This window comes from Dipodomys spectabilis, unplaced genomic scaffold, assembly GCF_019054845.1.
Source record: "Dipodomys spectabilis isolate Male_0828 unplaced genomic scaffold, ASM1905484v1 ptg000163l, whole genome shotgun sequence".
NCBI lineage: Eukaryota > Metazoa > Chordata > Mammalia > Rodentia > Heteromyidae > Dipodomys > Dipodomys spectabilis.
In genome coordinates, this window is record NW_024870840.1 from 2,739,949 (window position 1) to 2,751,746 (window position 11,798).

Here is an 11,798-nt window from a genome sequence, read left to right on the forward strand (position 1 = left end):
CATTTTCACCCTTTCCTCCTCTACTCACCCTTCCCTCACTCTTCTTACGGTCATAGGCTAGGCATTGGATTTGTGACTGTGTTCTTCCCTCTTCTCTTCATTTGTCTAACCATTTCTCCTTGACCCTACTCTACTGGCTGCCTGGTGTTTCAGTTGGCTGAAATTTGATTTTGTACTCACTATTTGAGTTCTCCCTTGAATCAACCCATTTCAGCTAATACATCTGTATATACTTGCATACCACTCAACATGTTATAAGTTTATAAGCTAAATCTAGCTTCCACATATAAAGGAAAACATTCATCTGTTGTCTCTTTGGGCCTGACTTACTTCAGTTAATATAATATTTTCCAGGTATTTCCATTTTTTTTTTACAAATGGTACGGTATCAGATAATGGCCTAATATGCAGAATCTGTAGATAACTTAAAATTTTAAATCCTTAAAAAAAAAACAAGTTGATGAATAAATATGCTAATGAGGTAAAGAAGGTCTTCTCAGAAGATGAAGTAAAAATGGCCAACACACACATGAAGAACCACTGAACATCCCGGGCCATACAGAAAATGCGAACCAAAACACTGAGATTCTACCTCACCCAGTTAGAATGGTCATTATCAAGAAAATAAAGAACAGATGCAGACAAGGATGTGCCCAAAAGGGAATGCTACTACAATATTGGTGAGAACGTAAACTTGTTAAACCATTCTGGAAGGCAGTGTGGGCTTTCTTAAAAAAAATAAACAAACAAACATTGAACTTTGCTATAATCCAGTAATTCCACTCCTGGGCATTTATCCCAAAGATTATATTGTCACCAGATTCAGGTAAGGGTGTGTGAAGTTTCCTTCTAAAAGTAGGGTCTCTTCACTTAGGGGCCTTTGATCATAGAATGAGAATTTCTGGAAAAATCATAATGGTAAGAAAACATATTGAGCAAGTTAAGGAGACAGACAAAAAGCAGACAGACTAACCGAAAGGCGAACACACTCTAACAGAGCCTGGGTGCTCTCAAAGGGAGAGAAACACTGAGCTCTTTTGATTCCAGGGGTATTTACGCGATAAAGACAGGATCTAACTTAAATCATGCAGATAGGTGTTTACCTTTGCTCCTAACCACTATTGGTGCTACTTTTTTTCTTTCTTTACCACTTGTGCTCTGGTGCTCTGAGACCGACCTGCACTTTAAATATATGACCATTATGTTTGTGTATTCCTTGTAGGAAAAAATTCATTCTGCCATATATTTGAAAACTGGTGTGTATCCTTGAAATAGAAAGCATTCTACCACAAATGTTTATCCTTTGAGATAGGCACTTTGTGCCAGGAGGAACCGTTTTTCCAAGTATTGGCTTCTCTGGGATACATGTTTTTATGATGTCTTTCTCATTTTTTAGAGCACACGAATTGTTAAAGGCCAGCAAGCAAGGTCAGGTGGAGAAAGCTGCTCTTGCTCTTTTTTTTTTTCCCTTGTGTTAATACAGAAGCTTATGAAGGAATGCAAGAGTTAAAACAAAGAAGAGTTGGACCTGTGGAAGCAAGATGGGTCATCAGCAGCTCTACTGGAGTCACCCCCGAAAATCCGGCCAGGGATCTGGCTCTTGCCGCGTGTGCTCTAATCGCCAAGGTCTGATCCCGAAGTATGGGCTCAACATGTAGCCGCAGTGTTTCCTCCAGTATGCGAAGGACATGGGCTTCATTAAGTTGGACTAAGTGACCATCCTTGAAGGGACTATCCAAGCCATCAAGCCCAATGAAAGACCATATTTGAACATAAAAATTCAAGAAGCCTTCAAAAAAAAAAAAAAAACAAAGAAGATAGTGCTATGTTTCTAAATACACTGTTTCTAAATTCCAGGCTGTCATTCATCTTACTTTTCCTAGTCTATCTTACCCCAACACCAGCCTAGCATCTTCACCGCAGCACGATTCACCACAGCCAAGTTATAGAATTAGTTCAGATGTCCCTCAACGGACAAATGGATCGGGAAAATATGATACATATATACGTGTGTGTGTGCAATGGAATTTCATTCATCCATTAGAAAGTACATATATTTTGTTTGGCAGACAAAAATGGAAATAAATGATTATTCAGCAGTATTTGACCTTTTAAAGATAAAAGCTAAGTTTGAAGTGCATTAATTTGTTCATAGAAATCTGCTAGTTCACATAGGTTTGTCACTGCTCTTCACTTCCTCTGAATTTCTGACTTAGCAAGTCTGTTGAAGAAACTAATAAATGAAATTCAAGAGGATATAGCAATAAACAGAATTAATTCCTATTATAAAAGATGTTCTCTTGGGCAGTTGTGTCTCACACTTGTAATCTCATCTACTCAGGAATTCATGTACAAATTTTAAAATAGTACTGCCATGGATCACACACACACACACACACACACACACACACACACACCAGATCTCAATGGAATACATTCACATACCAGCCTCAGAGAGTGTCAATTTCAATATGGAAGTTAGGAAAGAGCTAAGTCACCAGCAACTGAATAGTTGTAAAGTTAATCAAATGTATTTTATTTTATTTAGGGGAAATGTATTTTTAAAAGGGAAATCATAAACTACTGGTTAACTGGATAATTAAGAAGGTATAATCTGAAGGAGACAACATATATTTTACCCTCTCACAAAAATTCTTAAACAAACTTTGGTTAGGTTTTTTTCTTGATCTCTTCTCAACTAGATTTCTTCTTTGAATCTTCTTTGTCCTTTATTATATTGGTTTATGACTGTCTGTTTATAAATTAGAGTGTATATATTTTAATCCCAAGGACAATTTGGAGCACTTTGTAAATGACCTGCTATAATGGCCAAGAATTTCTCTGAAAAATAATTCTGCTGATTTTACATCTCCATACTGCAAAACATCAAAATGTACATTTTTACATTTTGAAACAAAGAGTAGGTTTCTAGAAGATGGATTCCAGGTTAAGAACATAATTTCTCAATCAGAAAGAACTAGATTCAACAACAGGCCATATTAGCTATTAACATGAAATTACTAAACAATTCAGAACTATAGTCTTCTCACTTATAAAACAGAACAGTAAAATTACTGCATCCTTAAGGAATATTATGAGAGTTCAATTTCATAATACATGGAGATCTCTTAACTGTAAAAGTTAGCCTTTACTGATATCACTGTTTCTTTGCAGAATCACAATGTTTATCATTTCAATAAAATATAATTTTAATAAAATTATAAATTATTGTTAATTCATATGAAAATGAAATTCAGTCTCGTTTTCAATTTAAGAAAACACTAGGCTTTACTAATTTTAATATATGCTAGCTTTTCTTTTTAACATTTTGCTTAGCTGTCTGATAGTTAGCTTTGTGAAGTTTGAGCTCTGAATCAACAAATCTTTACTTGTTGCTTGTTCTGCATCACCCAACATTCTAAGCTGAGAGAAATCAATAATCTACCAAGAAAAGAGTATTACATACACTTACATAAAATAGACAACAAATAAATATACATTAGTTGGAGGGATGTCCTCCAAATGTTAAGAAATGGCATTCAGTGTGAATTGAATAACTTGATCATTTTAAAATATGTTACTATAAAAGAAAAATTGTGCAAAGATAAGTTGGAGTAAGTACTTTCTAGCCCAGGAGAGCCAATTATGTTCATTTCTTTCTAATTTTGAGATCACTGACTTCATTTTGGAAGCTTTAAGTTCATCACAGTAGGAGTTTTTCACTATAGACATTAGAAATGCTTTGAACATAGGTGATTTTCTTGGCAATTAGATTTTGAGCACTTACCAAAGTGAAATCTCAATTGTATGTTCTTCTAAAAAGAAATAACCCTTAAAATATTGCATCAGCACCCTAATATGTAGCAATATAGGATTTTAGTAGTGCATTTCAAACAGCTAAGTCTATAAATTGTGTAATACAATGTTAGTTTGAAAGTGATTTTTTAAAGTGCATATTTATATAAAATTAGTTTTTTCCTGTAATGAGTAACCATAGCACAAACTATAAGACAATAACTGGTTTCCATTTAATTTAAAGCAGACATTTCTGATAAAACAAACTTTAATTTCTCTTAGGAGTTACTAAGAATGATATAAAGCAGCTTTCTATCCTTTAAATATAATAGTTCACTAGCCATAGAGGGGGAAAAAATTTCTGTGTTTCTGAAGGAAGTAAATTTAAGTTTCCCTATGGAAAATCACTTGAAAATCATTTAGTTGCAGAACTATCATGCTGTTGGCTAGGAATCCCCTTGGGCTGCAGGACTGCTGGGGAGTGGAGTATGAATTATTAAACCAGAATTTTAAAAAGAAAAGGAAACAATGCAGTTGAAATTCTGCTACAACATTATTGTTTAACTTTTAATGGTATAATTTATCAAATTTGTGTTGGGTTTTGTGTTTTAGAAATAATCTAAATAGGGCTGGGAAGGTGGCTCAGTGGTAGAGGGCTTGCCTTGCATGCCTGAGGCCCTGGGTTCGATTCCTCAGCACCACATAAGCAAAAAGAAAAAAGCCGGAAGTGGCACTATGGCTCAAGTGGTAGAGTGCTAGCCTTGAGCTGAAGAGCTGAGAGACAGCGTCCAGGCCCAGAGTTCAGGTCCCACGACCAGACCCAAAAAGAAAGAAAGAAAGAAGAAAGAAAGAAAGAAAGAAAGAAAGAAAGAAAGAAAGAAAGAAAGAAAGAAAGAAAGAAAGAAAGAAAGAAAGAAAGAAAGAAAGAAAGAAAGAAAGAAAGAAAGAAAGAAAGAAAGAAAGAAAGAAAGAAAGAAGAGAGAGAGAGAAAGAAAGAAAGAAAGAAAGAAAGAAGAAAGATAGAAAAGAAAGAAAAGGAAAGAAAGAAAGAATCTAAAGTATCTGTTACATACTTATTTCTTGATTTAAAAATATATAAGAAAGGGAAACATCTATGTATCTCATCTTCAGTTACCAGAGCATCTCATAGGCAAGAAGCAGCTTGCAAACCTCTTTCAAACCATATTTCTAACCCATGTGCCTGAAGAAATATCCAACTCTTACATTTGACTGTGTTTAATATCATAGAGATTAAGATTATAGTCATATAATTTCTTTTGGATTGATCTATAAGTGGTGATAACCTATCAGGTATTTTTCAAGAAGAGGAAATGGATACCATTTATCAAAAACCATCTCTAAGTCAAGGACAACTTGGCACTGCATGTGTTATCTCTGACATCCAAAATACCCCTATCAAGAACTTATTATTACAAATGAGTAATGTTCAGATAGATGACGTGGTTCCTCCAAGGCCAAACAATTAGCAAATAGCAAACCAAGGACTCAAAGAAAGAAAGAAAGAAAAAACACAAAAACTTTCTAGATACAAAGCACATGTGAATTTGCTGAATTTCTTGGCATTTAGCCAATATTCCTACTGATTTTCTTTCATTTGTTTTATGGCACTCTTCACTAGAGAAGATTATAAAGGTCTTCCCAGCAATGAAGCAATTATTACTCCAACACAAAGCAGATCGAGTTTGAACCCAAAGTTCTCCTTGCCCTCCTGTGGATGATCTGTTTTGATTAGCTCACAAATGGTACAAATTGTCCATTTGTATTTATGCCAAAAACAAAATAGAAAGTTGTGTCTTTTAGTTTTACCAGGCAATATAAACTCTGATTTGTGTGGAAATTAATTAAGTCCAAAGAAATGGTTGAACTACAAATTAGAGGTTGGACCCTGATATTTATTACACTACCCATTTATAAATAGTGCATTTTCCCATACCTGTGTTATTTCCTGATTTTAAAAAGCAAATGGTGGCCTATGGTAAATGGTGGCCTATGCAAAGAGAAGCTTGCATATAATAAAATTTTCTTAAAGATAATCTAAATATATCTTAAGATAGGACCTGAAATCAAGCTAGTTGATTAGGTAAATCTAACAGGAGAGAAATTAGGTAAACATTGATATATATATATATTCAAAAGAATAATGACTTTACTAGGAGGAGAAATATAAAAACACCTATAACTGATAAATACCAAGGGACTAGTCCCTAATTCCCCAAAATGTCCTTGTCTATTGAGAAGTTTATTTAAGGTATTCTACATGACTCCAGGAATGAGATATGCTGGAATGCTTCTCTCCCTGTTTTTATTTTCTTTATCAAAATACTGGTAAACTTAACAATACATTATAAATCAAACTTTTTCTTTTTGAGATATATTTTAAAATTCACTGACACACACATACACTCCACAACTAGCTTTGGTAAATTTTAAACTTTTACCTGGATTATGTATTTGATTCATCTGAAAGTTTATATTTTGTGTGAGATTTGGAATCTATTATCATCATTCTCCCCTAAATAGATACCCAATTTCCCTGACACATTTTTATGGTCATTCCTTTCTATATTGATGTACTCTGCCACTTCTGTAATGTATCAGTTTAAAACACATGAGTATAAGTTCATTTTCTGAGCTTTCTTTTCTCTTCCACTTGGTCTCAAATACCATTACAGTGTGAATACTCTGTTCTTACAACCCTAAACTATAGCTTTATATTATATAGATTGAAAATAAATCTTGCTACTTTTCAGGGCAACTCTATACATTTTACTCTTTTTGCTTATGATGTCTTGGCTATTCTTGAAGCTTTAGAATTTCATATTAATTTGAGAGTGTTTTGTTCATGAAAAAGATCTTGTTAGGATTTTGAACAAGTCAATTTGAAAATATTTATGATATTCATTTATGAAAATAATTATAGTATTTCCTAATTAAATTCACCCCCCTCTATCACCCCTGCCCTATTTGAAAATAATTTCAACAGATCTTATTGTGCTGTTTATCTATCTATCTATATTATATATATATTGTATATAATTTAGGGGATGTAGAATCAAATAATTAGAAATTATAATTTTGTCTGATACATTTTTCTTCTAAAATATTCTAAAATTATAATTAAGATCACCATCTTCCTCATCCTAGACTCTTTGGTGGCAACAATCCTTGTCCAAAAAACAAACTCTTATTATAGCTGGTACACACTTCTTGGTCTGTTCACAATTTTTAAAATAAAGAAAACAAAAGTAACTCATGTTAAAAAAAAAAATCCAAGGGTGACCTGCACAGGGTTGGGGAGGGCGGGAGGGGGAGGGGGTCTTCTTCTCCTTCTTCTTCTGTTGTGGGGCTTGAACTCCGAGCCTGGGCACTATTCCTGAGCTCTTCAGCTCAAAAAGAGCACTCTACCACTTGAGCCACAGGGCCACTTCTGGTTTTTCAGTGGTTAATCTCATGGACTCTAAAGCCTGGGCTGGCTTTGAACTGTGATGCTCAGATCTCAGCCTCCTGAGTAGCTAGAATTTCAGGCGTGAGCCACCAGTGCCCGGCTTTTATTTTTGTGTGTTTTGTTTGTTTTTTTTGTCAGTCCTGGGACTTGAACTCAGGGCCTGGGCACTGTCCCTGAGCTTCTTTTGCTCAAGGCTAACACTCTACCACTTGAGCCACAGCACCACTTCCAGTTTTTTCTGTTTGTGTGGTACTGAGGAATCAAACCCAGGGCTTCATGCATGCTAGGCAAACACTCTACCACTAAGCCACATTCCTAGCCTGAAAATACCCAGTTTTAAGGATTCTCACACAACAGGATTCAAGATCTGGGCCTATCCATAGAAGTAATTAGTACTCATTATAGAAAAATAAAGATTCACATTTGCAAAGTTGTAAAATAAAACGAGTTGGTCTGGTGTGCCAGTACACATCTGTAATCCAAGCACTAGGAATACCAAAGGAGAAAAGTCTGAAGTTCTGTATCAGTCTGAACTATAAAGAGAAGAACAAACAAAAAAAAGAGCTGGGCGGGGGGAGAGAGAATGGGCTCCATCCATAGCAACAAAACAAAAACAACCAAATAAAATACTCCACAAAAAAAAACAGAGCTGTTTTTTTGTTTGTTTTCTTTTTTCTTTTTTTTCCAGTTCTGGGATAGAACTCTAGGCAGTTGCTCTAACCTCTTGAGCCACACCCCCAATCCCTTCTTTGTATTGGTTGTTTTCAGAGTAAGGTCTCAGTTAATGCCCTGGCATGGCCTGGACCTCCTACTTGTACTTATTTCCCTGTGTCACTGGAGATGACAGGCACACACCACTGCACACAGCCTTTGAAGACCCCATACCTCCAATAACTGGCACTTGTCACCATACCCAGCCATTGACTGAGATAGAAAATTGAGAACTCTTATGCAGGCACCAGGGGGCAGAGAGAGGAGTGACTATACTCTGATCCCCTGATCTCTGCTTCCCAACTCCCCAAATAACTAAGATTTTAGGCTTGAGCCACCATACGTAGTACAAAAAGAGTTCTGCCAGATGCTCTCTCCCCTCACTATTTGTTTTTAAATGCAGTTAGAATCACTTGAAACATCTGTTTTGTAACCTGTTTTTATTTTCTTTCCTTCTTTCCTTCCTTCTTTCTTTCTTTCGTTTTTCCTTCTCTTTCTTTCTTACTTTCTTTCCTTCCTTCCTTCCTTTCTTTCCTTTCTTTCTTTCTTCCTGTCCTGAGGCTTGAACTCAGGGCCTGGTCAATGTCCCTGAGATGTTTCTGGGTTTGTTTGTTTTTGTTTGGGAGGGGTTGTTTGTTTTTGCTCAAGGCTAGCACTCTACCACTTGATCCACAGCTCCACCTCTACCTTTTGGAGGTAAGAGTCTCACAGATGTTTTGGCTTGGGTTGGCTTTGAACTTGAGTAGTTGGGATTATAGGTGTGAGCCACTGGTGCCCACTTGTAATCTAACTTTTTTTTTTTTGCCAGTCTTGGGGTTTGAGCTCAGGGCCTGAGCACTGTCTCTGAGCCTGTCTGTGCTGAAGACTAGCACTCTACCACTTGAGCCACAGCACAACTTCCAGCCTTTTCTGTTTATGTGGTACTGAGGAATCGAACCCAGAGCTTTATTCATGCTAGGCAAGTACTCTAAGCCACATTCCCAGTCCCTAATCTAAATTCTTGATTTTTTAAATAGTAGTCTGACTTATACTCAGAGCCTCAAACTAGCTAGGAAGATGCTATACCACCTACATCACAGCCCAGCATATGTTTTCTATTGTGAACACTTTCCTGTGGCATTATTTATCATCTCCACGTGGACTCCCTTGTTTTTGTCTCTTTCTTGAGATGAGGTCTTGTTGTGTGGCCTAGGCTGATGTGAAGTTCTCACCACACCCAACAACCACAACAACAACAACAAACGCCCAGGTTTCCGAGACAATAGGAAAAAAATGAAAACTAGGTAGGAATTACTCTTTTTCCTTCTTTATGCTAAGTGGGCCAGCATTGTCATGAGTAGTTTCAGAAGTTAAGAATATGGTAGACATAGCCGTACTTCTAAACAATATGAATCAAGCTAATGAGTATACTACCTAATGATATAGAAGACCACTTTAACAGTAAAATCCAGCCTACTTGGTACTAGAACCCTGGAAGAAGAACACGTCCCTAATCCACTGGGAGTGCTCACTCAGTGCAAGTCTCTCAAGCTACAAGGTTCACATCCCAGATTTAGAAGCTGTATTGGCCAAGTGAAAGAAAGAAATCTCAGAGATAAACATTAGCTCATACAACCATAAGTGCTTATTCTATGCCAGGTGCAAGGGGCATAAAGAAGAAAAATAAACCTTGATCTTTCCTTGGAAACATTCACAGCCTGGTGGGCAAAGAAATAAGCTAAACACTATGCAATGTAATTGAATATTAAAATGAAGGTAGATGTATAAGTACGTAACAGTTACTTTAAAAATTGTCTCAGAAACACCTTTCTAGGGAAACCCATGAACACAATTTCTCTGTTGAGAAACAGAAGAAAAAAATCTCACAATTTGGCAATCCATCTTTCATCTCATGGAAGTGTCTGGGCAGACCATTATTTCATACAGCATTGCAAATCAGAACTTCCGCTCAGCAAGGAATTCTAACAGTAAAGAAATGTTAATCAGGCTTTGGTGGCTCATGTTTGTAATCCTAGCTACTGAGGAGCCTGAGATTTGAGGAGTATGGTTCAGAGCCATCCCAGGCTGATAATTTCCTGAGAATCTTATCTCCAATTAACCACTGGGGGGGAAAAAATGAAGCTGTAGCTCAAGTGCTAGAGTGTAAGCCGTGAGCAAAAGGCTCAGGAGCAACATCCAGGCTGAGTTCAAGCCCCATGACTGGCACACACACACACACACACACACACACAAGATTAAAGAAAGAAAAAGAAACAAGAAAAAGAAATTAAGAGGTCCTGTGACTACTCCTTGACATTTGTAATATCTTTGAGACTGGACTTCCCTTTAGTATCGTATGGTCTATTCTGTATCTCTATGACACACATTGTATCACATAATTAGCTAAGTGATTCATTTGTTTCAATAATTGTATAAAAAGGAATTTAGAGGGATATACTTGATTCATCTTTGTCTCTAATATCTAGCAGAGGATTTAACTTCAAAGGATTATCTGCTAACATTTGCTGATGAATTTTACTTAGATTTTAAACTATTTGGTCTCTATTTTGAATATAGTACTATGAAAAATATGTTGCTTTGAACTGAAGTATACTTTTAAAACTTTGTTTCTTTTCTTGGTTTGGTTGTCAGAAACTCAAAATTAAGTTTAATGTGCATATTTTAAATTGTATATTTTTATTTGTTTGAAGCACAGTGGAATTAATAAGAAATGCCAAGAAAAATGTAATACAGATTTTTTAATTTTATTTTATTGTAAAGTTGCTGTACAGAGGGGTTACAGTTACACTAGTAAGATAATGAGTACATTCCTTGATGAGCATTGTTACCCCCTCCTTTGTTTTTCTCCTACTATCCCTTCCCTATCCCTCCTCCTCCAAACAGAATTTTGCTATCATGGTTCTGAAGTTAACATTTCTGGCCACCATCATTGTCCATTGTGACCCATGGTAAGGATATAAATAAATGAAGTATTAACAGATTTTCATCCAGGTTAGTGAAGTGGATAGATTTGGAACCACTGACATTTATGCCTTATTTAATTTCTCGGAGAAATTGAGTTTTTCTTTATCAGGGATAGTAATAGTTCCTAGCATATAGTCTGTGGTTTTGAGAGGAAAGAGTTGATTTTTAAATGTTATTTTCTGTGGTATATATATTATATTATATAGTAATATACAGTAATATATGGTAACAATATTTTATATGGAAAAATAATAATAATAGGCATGGACAATAGTTATGGTAAGTAAAAAATGACTCACAAGAAATATTCATATTTTTATCTCTTTAGTTACATGGCAAGAGAAATTAAGGATGATCTCAAGATGGTGAGAATATCCTATATCACCCAGTGAGACAAAATGTGAGAGTTATGTTTTACCTTGGCTGGGTCATGATGACCAGATATTTGATTACACATTATTCTGTATGTTCTTATGGAAATGTGTTCCATTAAAATTGTGAATGATGAATAAAACAGATTATTCTCCATAATATATGTGGGCCTCTTCTGATGAGTTGAAAGCCTGAATAAAAAGGTGATCTTCACAGCAAGAGGGAATTTTTCAGCAGACTCCCCTCCAACTTCATCTACAGTGAGAGCCATCCCTTGTTAGTTACCCGTACCAAACCGCCTGACTTGAATTGCAAATTTTCTCATCTTCCAGTCTGTCTTTTCCACAACCTTGGCCTCACCAAACCTTCAGATCTGAGCCAATCCATTAAAATGAACACACAGGGCTGGGAAGGTGGCTCAGTGGTAGAGTGCTTGCTTTGCATGCGTGAGGCCCTAGGTTCGATTCCTCGACACCACGTAAGCAAAAAG

General features: G+C 36.0%; 1 pseudogene; it reads left to right on the forward strand.

Annotated features, from left to right (window-relative positions):
• Positions 1 to 1,527: 1,527 nt before the first annotated feature.
• On the forward strand, positions 1,528 to 1,778 carry LOC122119270 (annotated as a pseudogene).
• Positions 1,779 to 11,798: the final 10,020 nt, after the last annotated feature.